The 22280-nt window shown below is 37.9% G+C and overlaps 1 protein-coding gene across 6 annotated transcripts in view; it reads right to left on the reverse strand.

Moving 5' to 3' along the window:
• Positions 1-22280, reverse strand: part of LOC145239861 (mucosa-associated lymphoid tissue lymphoma translocation protein 1-like) — a 754570-nt gene that overhangs the window by 709053 nt on the left and 23237 nt on the right. The gene's annotated exons all lie outside the window — the stretch shown is intronic.

Genomic DNA, 22280 nt, shown 5'->3' on the forward strand with positions numbered 1-22280 from the left:
ATATTGTAAAAAGAGTTTAATCATTGCATATTGTAAAAAGAATTCAATCATTGAATATTATGAAAATGAAATGAATCATTGTATATTGTAAAAAGAATTGAATCATTGTATATTGTAAAAAGAATTGAATCATTGTATGTTGTGAAAAAGAATTGAATCATTGTATATTGTCAAAAAGAATTGAATCATTGTATATTGTAAAAAGAATTGAATCATTGTATATTGTAAAAAGAAACCGGGTGTCTTCCTGAGTGGGCCAGAGTATGAAGGTGTCATCAACGTATCTTAGCCACATGGTTGATTTTAAGGGAGATGAACCTAAGGCCATGTCTTCGAAGTATTGCATGTATATGTTCGCCATTACTGGTGATAATGGCAAGCCCATAGCTAGCCCCTTCTCTTTTCAATATAGATCAGTACCCATTCTGACGTAGGTTGTTTCTATGCAGAATGTCAGCATTTCCATTAAGTTTGGCAATGGTATACATGTGCCACTCTATGGAGTGGTCCGCAGCTAGTTTGTCTTGAATTACTGCTAGTACCTCACTAGTTGGGACTGTAGTGAACAGGCTAACCACATCTAGGCTTACCATTTGATGGGTTCTCCCTTGATCAGTTCCGTGAAGTGGGCAGAATTCTATATTGACAAGAGAAGGGGCTAGCTATAGGCTCACCATTATCACCAGTGATTGCGAACATATACATGGAAAACTTCGAAGACATGGCCTTAGGTTCAGCTCCCTTAAAGCCAACCATGTGGCTAAGATACGTTGATGACACCTTCATACTCTGGCCCCATCAGGAAGACATCCAGGCTCTCCTACACCATGTGAACTCAATAAGACCATCTATATAGTTCACAATGGAGAAAGAAAAAGATAGCCTTCCTTGATATACTCATATCACGCACAGAGCATGGGTCTAAGACATCCGTATATCGCAAGCCTACCTTCACTGGACAATACTTTAACTTCAACTCCCATCACCCATACAGTATCAAACATGGAATCGCACGCTGCCTACAACATTGAGCAGAGACAATAAGTAGCGACACCATTACATACCACTAAGAAATGGTCAGGTTGAAGAATACCCTCCATCGTAACAACTACCCCAATAGCATACTATCCACCAGATGTGTTAATAGTATAAGAGAGAAGAATGAAACCCAAAAAACCACCAACGGTCTGCCTACCATACATACGAGGCATCTCCGAAAAGATTCAGAGAATATGTGCCCCCTACAACATCAGGACGGTATTCAAGAGCAAGTCAACACTCAGACGACACCTGGTACGAGTGAAGCCCCGCATGGAGGAGAGCATGATCAAGAACTGCATATACTCCATCCCATGCAGTTGCAGAAAGGTTTACACGGGTGAAACATGGCGCCCCCTAAAAATAAGGGTGAAAGAACACCGAAAAGCGTTAACTAAAGGGGAGACGGAAAAATCGGGTATAGCCAACCATGTCTGGATGGAGAGGGGGGACCATCGCCCCCTATGGGATGAAGTAAAAATAATAAACAGAGAGACCCACTGGAAAGTGAGAAAACTTAAAAAAAACAGCTCACATGCTCGGACATAACAACCTACTGAGCAAACCAAGCATAGAGCTGAATGCAATTTGGACACCTCTAATAGAGAGAGAAAACCTTGAATAGCAACATAGGTTTAACATTAACAAAACCCAACTAACAATTGTCCTAGTGACATATGGCCGAGTTGTATCAAAGTTTACAGTTACCCAAAGGTGCTGAGTTCAATCTTGAACGAAGGCAGTGAAAAGTAACATTCAAAACAGAGAATCAGCAACTATGTCCCAGAGCCTAGCTGGAGTCCGAACACGGTACCCTCGTAATAATAATAATAAAGAGTTAAAAAAAAAAAAAAAAAAGACTCCTAACAAACGGTTCCCCAGTTCAATACAAAACACCTGACGAAGGCCGGGGGGGGGGGGGAACGGCCGAAACGTTGTGACTATAACAACCAAGATTAGGAAGTCAGTCCGACAATCTCAATAAATGAATTTAACTATTGTATGATAGAAAAAAAGAGATGAGCTATTGCACAATGTAAAAAGTATTGAACCATTACACAATATCAAAAAGAATTGAATCATTGCACAATATAAAACACAATTGAATTATTGCATATTGTAAAAATTATTAAATTATTGCACACTGTAAATGATAAATTAGACTACTACACAATGTAAAAAAGAATTGCACAATATCAAAAAAAAAATTAACTATTGAACAATGTAAAACAGAATTGAGCTATTGCAATATGTTAAAAAGAATTGAACTATTGCACAATGAAAAAATGAATTGAAGCATTGCAAAATGTAAATTAAAAATCAGACGATTGCACAATGTAAACAAGAATTACACATTATAAATAAGAATTGAACTATTTCACAATTTAAAAATTGAACTATTTCACAATGTCAAAAAGAACTGAACTATTGCACAATGTCAAAAAGAACTGAACTATTGCACAATGTCAAAAAGGATTTAACTATTGCACAATTTAAAAGAATTCAACTACGGCACAATATAAAAAGATTTGAACTAATTTACAATGTAAAAAGAATTGAGCTATTGCACAATTTAAAAGAATTCAACTATGTGGTTCAGTGGGGGAAGTCGTGGTTGGTTACCTTTAATGCATCTAAAACCAAACTCCTATCTTTACATCATCAACGTTCTGATCCCCATCTGGCATCAATTGAAATGGATGGCTCTCGTCTGGGAGAAGCCCCGTGTTTTGACAAGCTTCTGGGTTCGTCCTTTACTCCTGATCTGAAATGGAACACGTACATCAAGTCTGTTGCTAAGGTCGCTGGAAAGATGGTGGGATCCTTCTACTGCTCCAGAAGATATCTCACTACTGATGCAATTCTCTATCTATATAAAAGCCAAGTACGTCCAAGTATGGAATACTGCTGCCATATCTGGGCAGGAGCTGCTAAAAGCAGCCTATCCTGCCTTGACAGAGTACAAAATAGACTTCGTGGCTTAGTGGGGGATGCCCTTTTCTCTACCCTGCAACCTCTCTCCCACAGAAGAGACGTTGCGAGCCTATCCTTGTTTTATCATTATTTCCATGGCAGGTGCTCGTCTGAACTCCAATCTCTGGTCCCCCCTCGCCAATCTTTCATGAAAAACACCCGTCTAGCTGAATCCACTGTGAAAAAATTGAACATCATAAAACAGCATTTTCAGTAAGATTTTGTAACGACCCCTCCCTGATTTGTAAATGTTTGTACTGCGTTTGTATTAAGAATTTCTTTCATGAAATTTGGAAACTAGCCAGAAAAGATGTAACTTTTAATAGTTTCTGGTTTCCAAAATACATTTGACCACTCGTTTTTTTGTTGTGTTAAAAAAAAGATTTCAACATGACGAGTATGGAAAATTCTTCGGACATCCACTATTAAATAAAACAATCTTTTTACTATGTTCATCCATTAAAAGAATAATTATCCGTTGTTTTCTCTCGTAGTAGGTAGCAATTTAAAAACATGATGTCATGAAAAAATCGTTTGGAGTTTGAATTTATAGTAATAGCAGCAGCGATAGCACGTTTTTTGTTGTTGATTTCAATCCAGATCAATTTTTTTTTTTTAAATCGAAAATCTGGTCATAAAAAAATTTATTATGTGTTTGGTTAAAGCTATTTTGTTATCAATCATATAAATATTTTAAAAAATTTTAATAGTAGTTAAATTTGGTAAAATATTGTGTTTTGCTTTGAACAACCAAAGATGTTCACTGAAATATGATTTTGTTGGTTTACATTTACGAGCAGTACAACTCTTCTATATTTTTTTAATTTTCTGTCTTTTTTAAAATGTTTTCAGTGAATCATTATTGAATGGAAACTAATCTACCTGATTTAAAAAAAAAATGCGAAATCAATATTTTAATAGAAGGTGCTCAGTTAAGAAATAAAAATGGTAGAAAAAACATGAAATGTAATTAAAAATCAAAATCAAATTCATTCAAAATTTGTGAACAATTTCTCAGCTTTAGCAAAAAAGTTGTTTCTTTTTTTTATATTTAAATAGGTGGGACAAAAAATATTTGATACTTTTCCAAAGATCATGTTTTCTTTTAGAGTGACATCACTTGTTTTAAATAACATTTATTTGTCTGTTTGTCGTAATTCTTGTAAAGAATCATAATGGGTATCAAACACCCTCTTAACAAAAAAATCACTTAATCGTGCCTAACTCTAGGTATGAGTGACAAGCCTCCTCCCAAAACCTTAGCCCTAACAATAGCTTTAAGTCTGAGTGGCAGAACTCCCCATCAAACAAAATTCCTCTATAAGCTACATATAAGTGTAAAAAAGACCTTTCATTAAAGAAAAGCATACATGATTAATCTCCAATAAAAAATAAATTAGTCAACTGTCCTAATACACTAGAATGATCTCGAAATGGTGAATTATTTTACATTAAATTTATGTGAAACCAACTCCCACTCTAAATTCTAAAATTGTTTTTGTTTTGTTTCTATCAAGTCTTCAGGATGTTCATACATTACATACTATCATTAACCCAAAGTCAAAGTGGTAAGCTCTCCACTTCATAAATGCACAAAGACCCTTTTAAAACCACACATAATCGCCTTTTAGAAAAAAAAAAACAACCAGGATTTATCTACTATAGAAAATAAAAGTGGGTTAACTGCCCTAAAAACGGTCCTCTCATAACAAAAACGGTCCTCTCGTGACGACGACCGGTTTTACGCATGCGTCAGATGACATCATGACCTGATTTACTTTAAATAGTTGAAAAACTGATTAAATTTTATGTACGTCATGTTAGGTCAGTTGATTAGCGCGTTGGTTCATTATCTAAACGTTTTGGGTTCGAATCATGGTGTGAGATGTCTTTTTTTCTTTCGATTTTTTAAATTTAAATATTGAACCAGTGTTATTTAAGCCATTTTTCACGTAACGATCGTTTTTCTGTTTTTTTTTTTTTACTTCGCTTATCCACCCCCAACCACACACCCAAAAACACCCGGGTACCCACCGATTTTTTAAATTTTAATATCGAAGCAGACTTATGTAAGCCATTTTTCACATGTTCGTTTTTCTGTTTTCATTGTTTGTTTGCCTAACGTTAGTTTTTTTTTTCGATGTTTTGATTACCCCCCACTCCCCGCTTAAGTTTTAACGTCTTCTTTTTTTACTTCGCTTATAACAAACGAACCTTGTCATTGACGTCGTCGTCGTAACACTCAACGACTTCCTGTCAATTTAAACATCTTTCAGTAACTCATTCTGGCTGGTCGATTTTATTTTCAAACTTCGCCTCTGGGCTTCGGGTTCGATCCTACCCCCCCACGGTTTCTTTTTTATTTAACACCACACACATATCCAAACACCCGGGCAACGCCAGGTACCCCCGCTAGTGTATATATATAAAAGCGAAAATGTGTGTATGTATGTTTGTATGTATGTATGTATGTGTGTGTGTTTGTGTGTCCGCTAAAAACTTTTGACAGACAGAACAAAAATTCACAAACTTGGTATCATATTGAAGCTCCATCCTTCGCTCAAAAAATATTGCATAATTGGCCAAAAACGTCCATTTTTTCACCCCGAAATCGACAATTTTTGACATGGGGGGGGTCAATAAAAACAGTCTTCTCGTGACGACGCCCAGTTCTACGCATGCGTCAAATGATGTCATGACCTGATTTACTTTAAATAGTTGAAAAACTGACTAAATTTCATATACGTCACGTTAGTTCAGTTGATTAGCGTGTTGGTTCATTATTTTGGGTCCAAATCGTGGTAAGAGATGTCTTTTTTTTTTTCGATTTTTTAAAATTTAAATATTGAACCAGTGTTATTTAAGCCATTTTTCACGTAACGATCGTTTTTCTGCTTTTTTTTTTTTTACTTCGCTTATCCACCCCCGACCATACACTCAAAAACACCCGGGTATCCACCGATTTTTTAAATTTTAATATCGAAACAGACTTATTTAAGCCATTTTTACGTGTTCGTTTTTCTGTTTTCATCGTTCGTTTGCCTTATGTTAGTTTTTTTGTGGGTTTTTTTCGATGTTTTAATTACCCTCCCCCGCTTAAGTTTTAACATTGTTTTCTTTTTTTACTTCGCTTATAACAAACAAACCTGGTCATTGATGTCGTCGTCGTTGTAACGCTCGACGACTTCCATGCATGCACCTGTCAATTTGGTTTTTACTTAAATAAATTCAAACATCTTTCAGTAACTCATTCTGGCTGGCCGATTTTATTTTCAAACTTTGCCTCAGGGCTTCGGGTCCGATTCCCCCCCCCAGGTTTCTTTTTTATTTAACACCACACACACCTCCAAACACCCGGGCAACGCCGGGTACCCCCGCTAGTTTATATATATAAAAGGCAAAATGTGCATTTTTTGTGCATGTCCGGCAAAGGCTTTTTTGGTGAGGCTCTTTTTATATGCTATGATTCACGAAACGAGGTCATGTGTATCTTTAATTTGGGCGATTTTTACATGCTATTTTGACAATTTTTTTTAAATGTCCGCGCGTTTGTTTGGCTTTTCTATATATAAGCATAACTGAATCTGGAGACTCCATGGCACTCGTGCCGGGACGTCCAGAAAAGCAATGAACTTTGATTGATGCAGGGGAAACCTTTTTATATCAGACAATTGTTATTCATTTGGATACTCCACTTTGTAAGAGGGAGCTGATTTCCCCCAACATCTTGGGGGGGAAACAAACTGGCTTGTAGCCAAAGTTAAGTCGTGTGATCTTTGACCTCATTAAATTCATGCACCTGTCACTTAACTTTTTAAGCATTAAATTAAAATGCTTTTCACTTCCTGTCCCATAATGGCCGAGCGGTAAGATGTCAGGTTTTTTCACACTTGCTTTTTCATCTTCACATCAAGACTTCAGGTTCAAGCCTACCTCCCTAACAAAACTTTTTTTTTTTCTTTTACAACAACAAACATCCGGGCAACGCTGGGCACCCATGGTAGTCTATATTATAGACTACCATGGGTGCCCGGTGTTGCAGAAATCTGTTTAAATGTATGTATGTATGTATGTCTGCCTAAAACTTTTCTTAGCAGCATCAGACTGGGTCGAATGCCCACAGCCCTCTTGGGAACGCCGATCATGCAGTGGTAATGGTTGAAATCACCCTAAATTCTAGAGCTAAAACTGAAGAGCCACTGCTCAAAACAATGAGATATTATAAAAAGGCTGACTGGGAAGCCATCAGGGATCTCATCAGGGATGCCCCATGGCAAAATATTTTTTCACTTCCTGCTGAACATTGCGCAAATGAGGCCACTGAATGGTTCAAAACGGCAATTGAAGCACATGTTCCCATGCGCAAATTTTATAGTAAGCCGCACTCTTCCCAATGGTTTACTTCTACTTGTGCAGCTGCCAAAGCGCAAAGGCAGCATGCATACTGCAAATTTAATCGACATAAGTCCAGATCAAACAGACAGAAGTATATAGAAGCCAGAAATAAATGTAAGAAAGAAATAGCGACAGCTAAGAGAGAATTTACTGAAACCACCAAAAAACGCATTGAAGCACAGAAATTAGGAACCCGTGACTTCTGGAAAATCTACAACAGTGTAGTAAATAATGGGCAATCAACAATTCCCCCACTATCCAACAATCATGAGGTTATTTTCTCTGCAATTGAGAAGGCTAATATGCTTGCCAGACAGTTTGCCTCCAACTCCACACTGGACCCTGCTAACCACCCCCTCCTTAACTTTCCTTTGTGGACAGATGCCACACTAGATGACCTGAAAATCACCCCTTCTCAGGTGCATGCTATCATAAGACATCTTGACACTGCAAAAACATGTGGACCTGATCTCATCCTTGCTGTGCTATTAAAAAGTGCATCACCGAAGTAGCTCCAGTTCTCTCCAAACTTTACAACAAATGCCTTAATGAATCTTGCTTTCCTGCCAGTTTTCAAGAATTCTGGCGAAAGAACTGACCCAGTAAATTATCGCCCCATTAGCTTCCTCCCACTTTTCACCAAAATATTTGAGACCATAATTAACCAAGCTCTAGTCCATCACCTTAAAGATGCTTAACTTCTGACTGACCAACAATATGGATTTAGACAAGCCCGTTCCACAACAGACATCCTAACTGTAATCTCAGAACGTATATACAATTCACTGGATAAAGCAGGGGAGGGAGAGCGGTAGCTCTAGATATATCTAAGACCTTTGACAGGGTATGGCATGAGGGTCTTCTCAAGAAAATCAGATCATATGGTATCACTGGAAGAATACATAACATAATTAAATCCTTCTTAGATAAGAGAAAAATCCAGGTTGTCCTTGACGGTCGTTCATCTAAACAATATGATATAAATGCGGGAGTGCCTCAGGGGTCTATCCTTGGACCTCTGTTATTTCTAATATTCATAAATGACCTCCCTGACAAAATTATCTGTGAGATGGGTATATATGCTGATGAACAACAGACACGACAGGAAAACAAATGAACACACATCTAAAAAAAATGGCAGAAACACTAGAGGATGACCTCTGATCTAACGCCCGAAAGTATCCTATACCTCTATAAGGCCACCATTCGCCCATGTATGGAGTACTGTTGTCATATTTGGGCTTGTGCATCTGCTACTAGTCTCTCGCTCCTAGACAAGGGTCAAAAGAGAGTCGCCAATCTGATAGGTCCTGAACTGTCATCTAAACTTCAGCCTCTGTCCCATCGACGAAATGTTGCATCCCTCTGCCTGTTCTACAAGTACTTTAATGGTGAATTCTCTAACGAACTGCAAGCACTTGTGCCCCCTCGATGTAAATACTCCCGACAAGCAGCTAAATCCCACCCCTTCACAGTAGAGATCCCTAGATGTAAGGGAGCCTTCTACTCCAGTAGTTTCTTCCCCAGAACAGTTAGACTTTAGAATTCCCTTCCAGTTTCCTGCTTCCCCAACTGTACTGACATGCAGAAGTTCAAGTGTAACGTGAACTGACATCTTGCTGCCCAACTCCCTATACAGTACCCCTGATGCTTGTGTCTCTGATAATAGCCCCCTACAACAAAGTGGCAATGTGCCTTGTTTGGGGTGAAAATGTAATAAAAAATAAAAAAAGTATTGTACAACATATATAAACTAATTTCTCTTTCCCGCAATGCTACCATAATTATAAGAAAAATGAAGTCACTTTTAGAGAGATGGATCATTAGGATTTCCAAATTAATACATAAAGTGGTTAGTGATTAGGCAACCCGTACTTCACCATAAAATTCATCATTACTGTGTTTATTCTCCCATCACAACCATCACCGACACTATAATTTTAAGTGAAATGATGCCATTTCTGGAAGATGACTCATCGAGTTTTCCAAATTAATACATAAATACATTGACACAGTTAGAATTAGGCAACCCTTGCTTCAACATGAATTTCAATGATGTCGTTTCTCTCTCCCCTCACTACCAACAACATAATTTTAAGAGAAATAATGTCATCTCTAGGAGATGACTCAGAAAATTTTCCAAATTAATACATAAATAAATTGTCACGGTTAGAGATTAGGCAACACTTGCTTTACAAAAAAAATTCAACATTACTGGGTTTCTTTTTTCTCTACCATAGTGCCTATAATTTTAAGAAAAATGATATCAGTTTTTGAAGATGGCTCAGCAGGATTTTAAAATTAATACATTGACATGGTTAGTGATTAGGCAATTTTTGCTTCAATAGAAAATTCCCCATAACTTTGTTTCAGTTTCTTTCCTCGCTACCAACTCTAAAATTTTTTTACAAAAGATGTAAATTTTCGGAAGATTACTCAGCAGATTTTAAAAATAAAGACACAACTACATTGAAAAGTTTAGTGATTAGGAAACTCTTGCTTCACTATAAAATTCCACATTACTGTGTTTTTTTTCCTTCTCGAATACTGATACTATCAATTTTAGTGAAATGCTATAATTTCTTGAACAGAACTCAGCAGGTTTTCCAAAGAATTACATAAATGCATTGACACGGATAGTGATCAGGCATCTCTTGCTTCACCATGATTTTCAGTATTACTGTCGTTCTTCTCTCTCCACCATCGAAAACATTAGTAAGATAAATGTCATTTCTGGAATATAATTCGGCATGTATACTATAGTATATATGAAAAAAGTAATTTTGAGATTGTAAACTGCTTCAGCTATCTCTGGGACTGAATTCATATTCACCCTTCTTAAAGATATATATATATATATATATATATATATATATATATATATATATATATATATATATATGAAATACAGTAATTTTGGAGATCGTAAAGTGCTTCAGTCATTTCTGGAACCTGCTACAAATCCCTTTCCCACTCTTTAAAATATATATGAAATAAAGTAATTTTGAGACCGTAAATTGCTTCCGTCATTTCCAGGGCTGTTTGCATATACCCTACCCCTGTTTCTCTTAAAAAATTATATTAAATAAAGTAATTTTGAGATCGTAAGTTGCTTCAGCCATTTCCAGGACTGACTCCGTATCCCCCTTCTTTTTTAAAATATAATTTTATAAAATGCACTTTTTAGCCCATAAACTGCTTCAACCATTTCCGGGACTGACTCCATATACCCACCTTATCTTAAAAATATATATGAAATAAAGTAATTCTGAGATCGTAAACTGCTTCAGCTATTTCTAGAACTGATTCCATATAACACCCTCTTAAACATATATATGTAAAAAGTAATTTTTAGACTGTAAACCTGCTTCAGCCATTTCAGGCACTGACTACATATACCCAGCTCTTTAAACTATGTATGAAATAAAGTAATTATTAATGCTTGGGAGATTGATTTTTGACAACAAAGCAGATACTACTTCCCCTATCCCTGCCTAAATACAGAAGGTTTGATCAATTTACGTAATTTTTCGAATATGACAAATATCAAAATCTATGATACTTGAACAGGATTTTTAGAATATGAACAATAAGGATGAGAAACAGTTTTAGTACGTCACACATAAAATGTTTGTTTTTTTTATACAGGTACTATACTGTACAAGTACTTAATTTCTTGAATAATATACTGTACAAATACCTTATTTCTAATTTAAAAATGAAACTATTTAATTATTTTAAGTAATTTTCTTTTGTGCAATTTTTCTGTGCATCAAAGGAAAGAGTTTATTTTTTTATCTGGGTGCTATAGAGATAAAGCAACCTTATTTCTTATATAAATGTAATATTGCTGTTATATTAAGTGATTGCTGTACGTCAAAGGTATGATTTTCTTTGGATTTTTTTTCATATGAGTACTATACTGCACAAGTACCTTATTTCTTAGAATACCGTAAAAGTAGCTTATTTATAATTCAAAAATGAAACTACTCGATGATTTTGCATAATTTTCTGTTGTGCTAACTTTTTCGTATGCTACAGGTAAGAGTTTGTTTTTACAGAAAAGAATAACCTTATTTCTTATAGAAATATCATATATTACATAATTTTCAGTTTTGATTATTTTTATTTACATCACAGGTAAATTTTCTTTGTTTTTAATATAGGTTCTACACTGTACAAGTACCTTATTTCTTTTGTAGGATACTGTACAAGTACCTCATTTTTAATTCAAAAATGAAAGTAGATACTTTTATGTAATTTTCTGTTGTGCTAAATTTTCTGTACGTCAGGGGAAAGAATTCTTTGTTTTTCCATCTGAGTGCTGTAGCGAAGAAGCACCTTATTTCTCATTTAAAAGTCATACTACTCAAATATATAACATTATTTTTGCTTTAATAACTTTTATGTACATCAATGATAAAGTTTTCTTTGTTTTTCTTTATGAATACCCTACTGTGCTTTGGACAACTTTTTATATTCTCCCTAGATTATAATATCTATGATTTGTGAATGGAGGTCGTTTCTACATTTATTTTGAGCAAGTTTAAAAAAAAAAAAAACCTGGTTTCCAGTGTTTGTTTTTCTTGTATAAATAAAGTGAAACTGAATCAAAGCAAAGAGATTCGCCGGCCTTCATGGCCGACACGTCTTGAAGGCAATCAGCTTTGATCACTATGGGCAATACCCTTCATATCAGACAATTGCTATTCATTAAGACACTGCCAGAACTCCCCCCAAGACAGGGAGCTGGTTTTCCCCAAGATCGTGGTAAAGCAAATATGGCAGAAAGCTAAACTGGCTGTAGGCCAGTTTAGCTTTCAGCTTTCTGCCACATGGTTGACATAGATAAATCTCAATGCTTTACACTTCTGCTCCCCTCATAGCGTAGCAGTAACATGTCACGTTTTCTTTCACTATCTTTTCCGTCTTCATGTCGCATCTTCAGGTGCGAGCCTTCCTGCCTACTAACACTTTTTTTTTCAAACACCAGGCAATGCAGGGCACCCCCGCTAGTCTATATATATAAAAGCGAAAATGTATGTATGTATGTATGTTTGGATGTCTGCTAAAAACTTTCGACAGACGCAACGAAAATTACCAAATTCGGTATCACATCGAAGCTCCACCCTTTGCTCGAAAATATCGAAAAATTGGCCAAAAAGGTTAACTTTTTCACCCCGAAATCGACAATTTTCGACAGGGGGGGGTCAACAAAAACGGTCCTCTTGTGACAATGACCGATTCTATGCATGCGTCAGATGACGTCGTGACCTGATTTACTTTAAATAGTTGAAAAACTCAACAAATTTCGTGAACGTCACCTTAGCTCAGTTGGTTAAGGCGTTGGTTCATTATCTAAACGTTTTGGGTTCGAATCGTGGTGTGAGATGTTTTTGTTTTTTTTACGATTTTTTAAATTTTAATATCGAAACAGGCTTATTTAAGCCATTTTTCACGTGTTCGTTTTTCTGTTTTCATTGTTCGTTTGCCTTACGTTATTTTTTTTTGTGTTTTTTTTCCCGCTTAGTGTTAACGTTGTTTTCTTCTTTTACTTCGCTTATAACAAACAAACCTATGTCGTCGTCATCGTAACGCTCAACGAAGTCCAGCCGCGCACCTGTCAATTTGGTTCTTAAATAAATTCAAACATCTTTCATTAACTCATTCCGGCTGGCCGATTTTATTTTCAAACTTTGCCTCAGGGCTTCGGGTTCGACCCCCCCCCCCCGTGTTCTTTTTTTATTTAACACCACACACACTTCCAAACACCCGGGCATCGCCGGGTACCCCCCGCTAGTCTATAATATAAATCTCATCTGTCTGTTTAAATGTATGTATGAATGTATGTATGTATGTCTTGCAAAAACTTTCGAAAGAAGTGACGGATTTTCACGAGATCAGTATCATTTTTAAGCTCGACCCTTTGGACGGCAAATATTGAAAAATTGACTAAAAACATTAATTCCTTCACCCTCAGCTGGGCATTTTTCTACAGGGAGGGTCGGCTTTTCCACTGACATTCAACCCTCACGCCCACAACGTCACATAAAAGATGTTATTTCGACCGCCCATGACATCACAACCACGGTAAGCACATCGGTAAGACAGTTTTTTTTTCACCTCTTTTTCCTCTGGTGCATTACTGGTTCAAGACAGTTTTTTTTTCACCTTTTTCCTCTGGTGCATTACTGGTTCAAGACAGTTTTTTTTTCACCTCTTTTTCCTCTGGTGCATTACTGGTTCAAGCCTGCTTACTACTATTGTTTTTTTGGCTTTTTTTGCGCTTGCAATTTTCCTTTTTTTTTTTTTGCTCAACCAACACCCTTACACACACCTCCACTTTCTTTTCCTCCTTCGTGTCACGGGTTTGAGCCTACCTGCCTACTACAACTTTTTTTTTTTTTTTTGCTCAACACACACTTACAGACACCCGAGCAATGTCAGGCACCCAGGCCAGTTAATTTAATAAATCATAACTCCTGCGATATACAGACAGTAATCGAGGAATTACCAGACAACAGTGGCGGACTAGAACATCCACGTGACACACAATGTGTCATCAAATTTAACTATGCTTCCGATAGTAAAGGTCCCCCCTTTTTGGGTAGATGACTCCACACTTTGGTTCGCACATGCAGAGACCCAATTTTATACTCAAACGATCCACAGCGAGTTTACCAAGGTAAACTACATCATGGCCTCACTATCACACAAGGTACTGGCTGAAGGTTGTGACTTAGCATGGCCCCAACTGGATCAGTTACATATCACACTTAAGTCAGAATTGATTCAACAAACATCAGAGTCAAAACAGGTATTATCGTAGAGACAATTGTGATGATACGAAATTATACTATTATCATCAGCGTTACAGAGAAAAGGCTGTGAGATGCTGAAAAACCTGTGCATTTACACAAACATCCAAATCAACAGGAAATGGCACGATCAGGCATTAAATGCGACTGACACCCCTGGCTGGCTTCATACATGTCGCATCTTCTATGCCACCAACAGGAATTCTGGCATACATTTTCTCATCAATACAGGAGCAGAAGTGAGCGTTATCTTGAGCAAGCTAATAAAGGAATAATGAACACAGACACTGGTCCTGTTACAAACCATGAATCACTCCCCCATTCCAACTTAGTCACAAATCGATGACATTAGACCTAGGTTTGAAGCACACATTTCAATGGATATTTACGGTGCTACTTTGCTACTCTTGTCAGTGCATACACTCCTGCGATGACAACCCCTGAAGACATCAAAGACAAATTCTATGAAGACTTGAATAGCATCATAGGTGCAACACCAAATCCAGACAAACTCATCATACTTAGTGATTTTAATGCAAGAGTAGGCTGTATGAAACGGCCTATACATACAATTAACAATTCCATCAGGTCTGATACTATACAGGGCACATCCTTTTTAAACATGGAATGCAAAGGTAGATCTGATATAAATGTACGGAAGCTATCCCAGTCAGCCATATAGTATCGATATTGTTATATTGGTAGAGAGGCTGGTTGATAAATTAAGAAATAATCATAACGGAATAAGAAATAGTTTGTTTTTTTTCTCTTAGGGAACGCCTACGGCGAATGGTGAATTTAAATTCAAATATAAATATGAAAGCATGCATCCCCCGCTCGCCTTCGGCAAGCGTGAATTTAAATTCAATAAAAAAAAAAAATAATAATACAAATAAATAAACGCACTAGCGTTCGAGGCGTACACACACACCCCTCCCTCCCTCTGAAAATGCAATGCGCGAGAGAGCCCACTATCAGCGAAGCTGATGAAAAAGGAAAGGGAGAGAAAGAAAAAGTGAAATCGCTGTGGACGAATAAAGAAAGCAGTTTTTGAACTGAGCGTTTTGTCAACGGTGAAAAACAATAGCGTTCGTATAAAAAAATAGAGAGGCAAGAAAAAAAAAGATAGAAAAGAAAAAGAGACTGGGGAAAGCAGTGAATGGTGTCAAACGGACCGGTTGTTTTGTTTATGTTTAAGCGAATAATGAATAAAAAAAAAATAAATAAATAAAAACTCGCTATGAGCCGGTGGTGCTCAGGAATGCCCAAAGCGCAGCGCAAACAGATTTCCCTGAAATAAACAGGAGTTGAATTCTTTCGGCCGAGAATGGACATCATGGAAAGTTCACGGCGAAGACGTTAAAGATGAATAAGAAGAGGGTTGCAACGAACAAAAATATCGTCATGTCGACGGGCATCCCCATCCAAGAAGAAACCAAACAGGAAAAATCTTGCGAATGATGAACTTTGCGGAGACATTATGAAACACGAAAGTCCAATTGGATAAAGTTAAGTGACTATTATGATTTCCCCATCCCGATATCCCCGCTCCTTGTCCTTGGCCGAACTGTCATACCATAATGGAAATGGTATATACATTTTCTCTGATACTATTTTTTTTTTGTCACCTTATTTTCTTTTCTTTCTTTTATGATGTTTTTTTTATCATCCGACCTATTGCGGTGTGATATTAAATTTAAGAATGTTGAATAAAATTTGTGTTTTAAGATTCTAGCGTTGTGTCATTCTTGCTTTGAGTTTAAATCGTTCGGAACAAAATGTGCTCATGAGAACCTCAGACAACGTGTCAAATAGGTTACAAATTGTGGCCAACACTTTACTTGTCATTATTTTATTTTTATTTTTATATTGTGTTACAGACAATGTAGGGTGAAGCGCTGACCTAGAGTCATAAGATTCTTACCAGGGGACATCCACCCCGACTCAGCTTCATACCGGTCCGTAACATAAATTGCCTCATAAAAAAAAATAAAAAATCCCTGAACAATTCAACAAGGCAAGATGGCGAGCATAGAAAGTTTTCTAAAAAACCCATCCCCAGATAGCCTTGGTAAACTCAAGAAAGACGAGTTAATAAAAGTAGGGAAAAGGTTAGATTTAGAAGTAAAGGGAGCGATGAGAACAACTACACTAGTTAGAATTATCACGGAACATATGGTAGATAATGGGGTGTTTGAGCAGGAAACGCTGGAGGAATTGCCAGCAGAAATGGCAACTATGACTCCAGCCGAAGTAGAATTAGAGAAGGCAAAAATATTAGCTAGGATGGAGATAGAGAAAGCCAGGATTAAACAAGAAACACTAACCATAAGGCACCAAACAAACGAGAATAGACTAAATAGCTTCGACGTGACGAAACACGTAAGGCTGATCCCTAAATTCGTCGAAACTGAAGTGGACGAGTACTTCGCCCACTGTGAAAGGACAGTTCTTAATATGGGCTGGCCGAAGGAATGCTGGACGATGCTACTACAAACAACGCTGTATGGGAAAGCACAAAGGTCGTACGCGGCGCTCCCAGCAGAGGACTGCGCAGATTATGAAACCATCAAGGTGGCGATTTTAAAGGTGTATGAACTAGTTCCAAGAGCATACCAACAAAAATTCAGGGGGTTAAGGGTAAGCGAAGGCCAGGCCTATATAGAGTTTGCAAATCAAAAAGAAGCACTCATCAACCGTTGGTGTAGCTCTGAAGGTGTGGAGGGAGATTTTTAAAAAATTGAAACAGCTCCTATTAATAGAAGAATTTCTAAACTGCGTCCCCGAAGACATGAGGCTACACCTGGCCGAAAAGAGGTAGCGACAGTACTTGACATGGCTGAATTAGCGGACGAGTATGTCATCACCCACAAGGGTAGACCAGGATCGCATAAGCCTACACATCCACGTAGTAGAGAGGCCTATCCACTCCATGAAAAACAAAGCGGTTTGCAAGCGCTTAGGGGGAGTCCGGCATTCTCAGCCAAACAACCGCCATTCAAACAGGAAGCCAGACCTATCACATGCTTCAACTGTAAGAAGCTGGGTCACATAGCTGCAAACTGTTGGGCGAAACGAGGCCCGGAACAAATTCAAAATCCCCCAGCTGAACCACAGTTGATGGTACATGCAAATGTAGAAGCGGCGTATAAACCCTTCACGTCGAGAGGATACATTTCCCGAAACAAAAAGAGCCAGAGAAGGCCCATCAATATCCTAAGAGACACGGGTGCATCCCAATCCTTAGTGCTAAGGAACCACGTGCCCATGGGAATAAAAACAACCTCCAATAGGACAGTCACTATTAGAGGCATAGAAGATAAGCCTATGAAAATTCCTCTAGTTAAAATTTACCTAGAATCAGATTGGATATCAGGCGAGATCATGGGAGTCATTAGTAGCTTACCTATGACCGGCGTGGCGATGATAGTAGGTAACGACACTGCCAAAAGCCGAATCAAACCCTCGAGCCAAATGAAGCCTGAATCCATGGGGGAACTCAAGGCATCAGAAGATAAGGCATCGGCAATTGTAACCACGAGGGGGAAGAAGAAAGAGAAGGAGAAGTACAAGGTCACCAGAAAGGAAGGGTCAAGCAAAAGAAAAGATAGGGCTGCGATCCAATCTATTAATACCACGACAGGAACTAATTAGGGAACAACGAAACGATGTCGATTTGAAACCCCAGTTTGGGCGGATCGGAAATGAAGAATCTGATGGCAGGGCAGGACAATACTTCCTCAATACCGGCGTATTAATGAGAAGGTGGAATCCTCCCAGTGTGATGGAGGAGATAGACTGGAGCGTGCGCGAGCAAGTGATGGTGCCAAAAGCGTACCGGGAGGGAGTGCTAAAAGTTGCACACGAGATACCATTGGCGGGTCACCTGGGTGTCACTAAGACGCACGAAAAGCTCACGAGACACTTCTATTGGCCAGGAATCATGGGGAACGTGAAAATGTTCTGTTGAACATGCAAGATATGCCAAGTGACAGGAAACCCAACCAGAAAATTCCTCTGGCGCCACTCCAACCAATACCAGCAGTGGAGGAACCTTTCGGTCGAGTGATTGTCGACTGTGTGGGACCGCTGCCTAAAACTAAAGCCGACCATAAATATATAATGACTATAATGTGTGCGTCCACCAGATTCCCTGAAGCGATCCCATTGCGGAATATATCGGCGAAAAAGATAGTAGACACCCTGATAACTTTCTTTACAAAAGTGGGATTACCAAAAACGATCCAGACCGACCAAGGGTCTAATTTCATGTCAAAGATCTTCAGGCAGATGGCAGCACAACTGGGAGTCACGCACGTCAGATCCAGCGCATATCACCCGCAGTCCCAGGGAGTGCTGGAACGCTTTCATACCACACTCAAAACTATGCTAAAAGCATATTGTGTGGAACATGATGATGAGTGGGACAGAGGTATTCCCTTCGTGTTGTTTGCAGCGCGTGAAGTAGTACAGGAATCACTAGGGTTCAGTCCATTCGAGCTAGTTTTTGGCCACCCAGTACGGGAGCCACTAAAACTAATAAAAGAACGATGGGTAAACGATGAGCCCATGCCGAACAATATGTCGGAATATGTGGCTAAAATGCGAAAAACCCTGTCAGAAGCGCGAGAGTTAGCCAGAGATCACCTAGAGAATAGTCAGAAAACCATGAAAGCTGCATATGACAAGAAAACAATAGAAAGAGAATTCAAAGAAGGGGAGGAAGTCCTACTACTGTTACCCCTAAACGGTTAGCCATTTAAGGTCAGATACCAGGGACCCTATACAGTAGATTAGCTCCCTTACCCCAGAATATAGAAAGAAGATGCAAGTATGTCATGTTAATATGATGCGAAAGTATTTTAGAAGGACGGAAGAGAAAGCGGTGCTGATAGCACCACGTATCCAGGGAGAACTGGAACTGACCAGTGCTGAGGGGGAAGCTGGTGTGGCCAAGAACCCACCTAGGAAGTTAAACAACACAGCGGTCTTGGGAAATTTAGATGCCAAATTTGCCCACCTACCTTCGTAGGAAGGGCAGAGTTTAAAAAACAATACTCTCAGAGTACAGAGAGTTATTCTCAGATGCGGCCAGGTGCACAAATGCAGCAGTGCATGATGTAGAACTGAAAGAGGAGAAACCAATTAGACCCATATCGCCTAAATCCGAGAAAACTAGCAGTTCTAAAGGAAGAGATAGACTATATGCTAGATCATGGGATAACAGAACCCAGTAAGAGTGAGTGGGCATCACCGTGCGTGCTAGTAGACAAGCCCGATGGGACAGTGTGATTTTGCACTGACTATCGAAAAGTAAATGCGCTCACCAAGGCCGACTCATATCCTATTCCCAGAATGGACGACTGTATAGATAAAATAGGGCGAGCAAAATATATCACCAAATGTGATCTCTTGAAGGGGTATTGGGCGGTACCCCTAACAGAATGAGCCAAACAAATATCGACATTTGTTACCCCTGAGGGAACATATCAATACCGAGTGATGCCCTTTGGCATGAGGAACTTGCAGGCCATGTTTGTAAGATTAATGAATGCGTGTCTCGCTGGGATAGCAAATGTAGATGCCTACATAGACGACATAGTGATCTATAACGACACGAGACAGACATTCTAGATTGGGACAGAAATAAGAATTGCGTCAGTCTAGAAGGATTTCTCCGTCACTTACCGAGGACAGAAAAACTGAAGTGTGGTATCAGAACAGATACTTCGTTTTTCTCATAATTTTTGTCATCTCTATTACATCCAAAGATTTCACTGAAGCGGAGGGGAGGAAGTTTTGTAATTTTCTGTACTTTCACCTAACAGTTTAAAAGATATCGTAAAACTTGAAAATCCTATCTTTAAAAAATAGCACCACCTTTTATTTTCATGTATGCAATGAAAACAGATTTTATTGTAAATGTGTACAATTTGTTTTGAAAAATAACTTGAAAGAAACCCATATCTATTTAACACAAACTCAAACTGATACACTTTAAAACAGTATTTATTTTTTTGCCACGTTTATTCACAGGAGTTAGGTTTTTCCCTCGACACCGATGACAGACACACTTTTCCCCGAATTCAGAATGAGGCTGGATTTTTGGACCCCATCTTTATACCATAATGTATTTTTAATTATAAATAACTTTCTACTCAATATATTGTCGTAACTGCACTTCTGCATGTTAGTAACATGAGGCAAATGTGTGTATTTTAGTTTCAAGAACCGTCAACAGATGTCGCTTATTAGCCAAAGAACATGGGTTGATAACTCGGCAGACGTACACGAGTGAGCCCCTCCCCCCTCTAGTGAAATACACATCGGCTCCAATGTGCGTTCTAGGAAGCGTGGATTATTTTGTTATGTTTTATTTGTCTTTTTTTTTTTGGCTGGATATCTTTTTTTTGGGGGGAGGGGGGCCGGAGATTATAGTTATAGGTAATTATTAACAGGAAAATTGGTGTAAGTTCAGATTACTAGTTGTGGCGATAAACACTAAAATACATACCGGTAGTAGAAGTGAAATGGTCTCATGTCAATGCGACCATGTGTAGGGAGGCTTATAACATAAACTGTTAGAAACCCACCGAATATATGTCAGCCTATGTCACAATTACCTATATTGAGCAAGTTTCTAACAGTATTTTGTATAGTTCTTTATCTTTAACTCATTTTCCCAAACTTACCATTTCAACAGAGAGTCCGGCGCCATTTTTAATTTTCCAATATATCAGTAAAAACTGTTTTTGGAGCTGAATAAACATGTTACATTAAATAAAACCACCCAAAAATTATCCAGTTAGGTAGAAAAGTAACTTATCTTGCCTTTGATAACATTTATTTGCTATATATTTGTTTTTTAACAACTTCTTCGAATCTATGTGTATAATAATAGAAACCCAGATAATTTTAAAACATTTTCAGAGCATGTTCATGAAAAAGATGGTAATTAAAAAAATTCCCAATAAGCTTGGGGAAAAAACATGTTTTGATGAATTGAAATTTTTATTTTATATTTTTTAATAAAAAACAAGTCAAGCATGCGTGGTTCCCCTCTGGTGTTGCATGTGAGATGACGCCACAAAAAATAGTGAAAAAATGATGAATTTGAGAAGTGTGAAGGGCCAACATTGCCTTCACATTTTCGCCAAGTTTCAGAAAAATCTAATGGATGGGGCAAAAGTTATGTGGTAAAAAGTGTTATTTTTTGCAATTTTGGGGCATTTGTGACCCCTTTTGAGCTCCTGGGAATGCCGAATTCCAGTGAAAATGAAAAAACGGTGCAGTTTCACGCTTTAAGACATGTATATTTGAATTCAGCACCATGGAAAACCACTATATAGGCATAAATATCAAGTTTTTGAGTAATATGAAAAAAAGCTCCAAAAAGGCATTTTTTTAAGCCCTAAAAGTGCCAGAGGGATGCGAACTAGAATTTTGCGAGGGTCACCCATACTGAATTAATATTAAGAACAATAGCCTCCACATTTTGGCCAAGTTTCAGGAAAATCTAATGGATGGATCAAACGCTATGAGGTAAAAAGTGTCATTTTTAGCCATTTCGGGGCATTTTTGACATCTTTTGAGCCCCTGGATACACTGAATCCCAGTGTAAATGGAAAACGGAGCAGTTACAGGCCTTAACACACATATTTTAGTTGACCACTGTGAAAAACCACTACGTAGTCAGACATATCAAGTTTTTGTTGAGAAATATGAAAAAAGAGCCACAAAAAGGGGCATTTTTACCACTAAAAGTCCCCGGGGACTCAAATCAGAATTTTGCCAAGGTAACCCATACAGGATTTATATTTTGGCCAAGTTTCAGAAAAATCTAATAGATGGATCCAAATTTTTATTTTTTTTTATTTTTTTACTGTGCACATCTATTTAATGCAATACAATTTGTGGCAAAATTTCAGGAAAAACTAATGGACGCTTATCTGGCAATCATTTTGACTAACGGAAGCCACTGAAAACATAGGTCCCTCTCCAATAAATTGGGAAACCAATAATTATTAAAACAAAAACCGTGTTCTTGTCGAGTAT

This window comes from Euprymna scolopes, chromosome 19 (assembly GCF_053919585.1).
Source record: "Euprymna scolopes isolate OS-2025 chromosome 19, ASM5391958v1, whole genome shotgun sequence".
NCBI lineage: Eukaryota > Metazoa > Mollusca > Cephalopoda > Sepiida > Sepiolidae > Euprymna > Euprymna scolopes.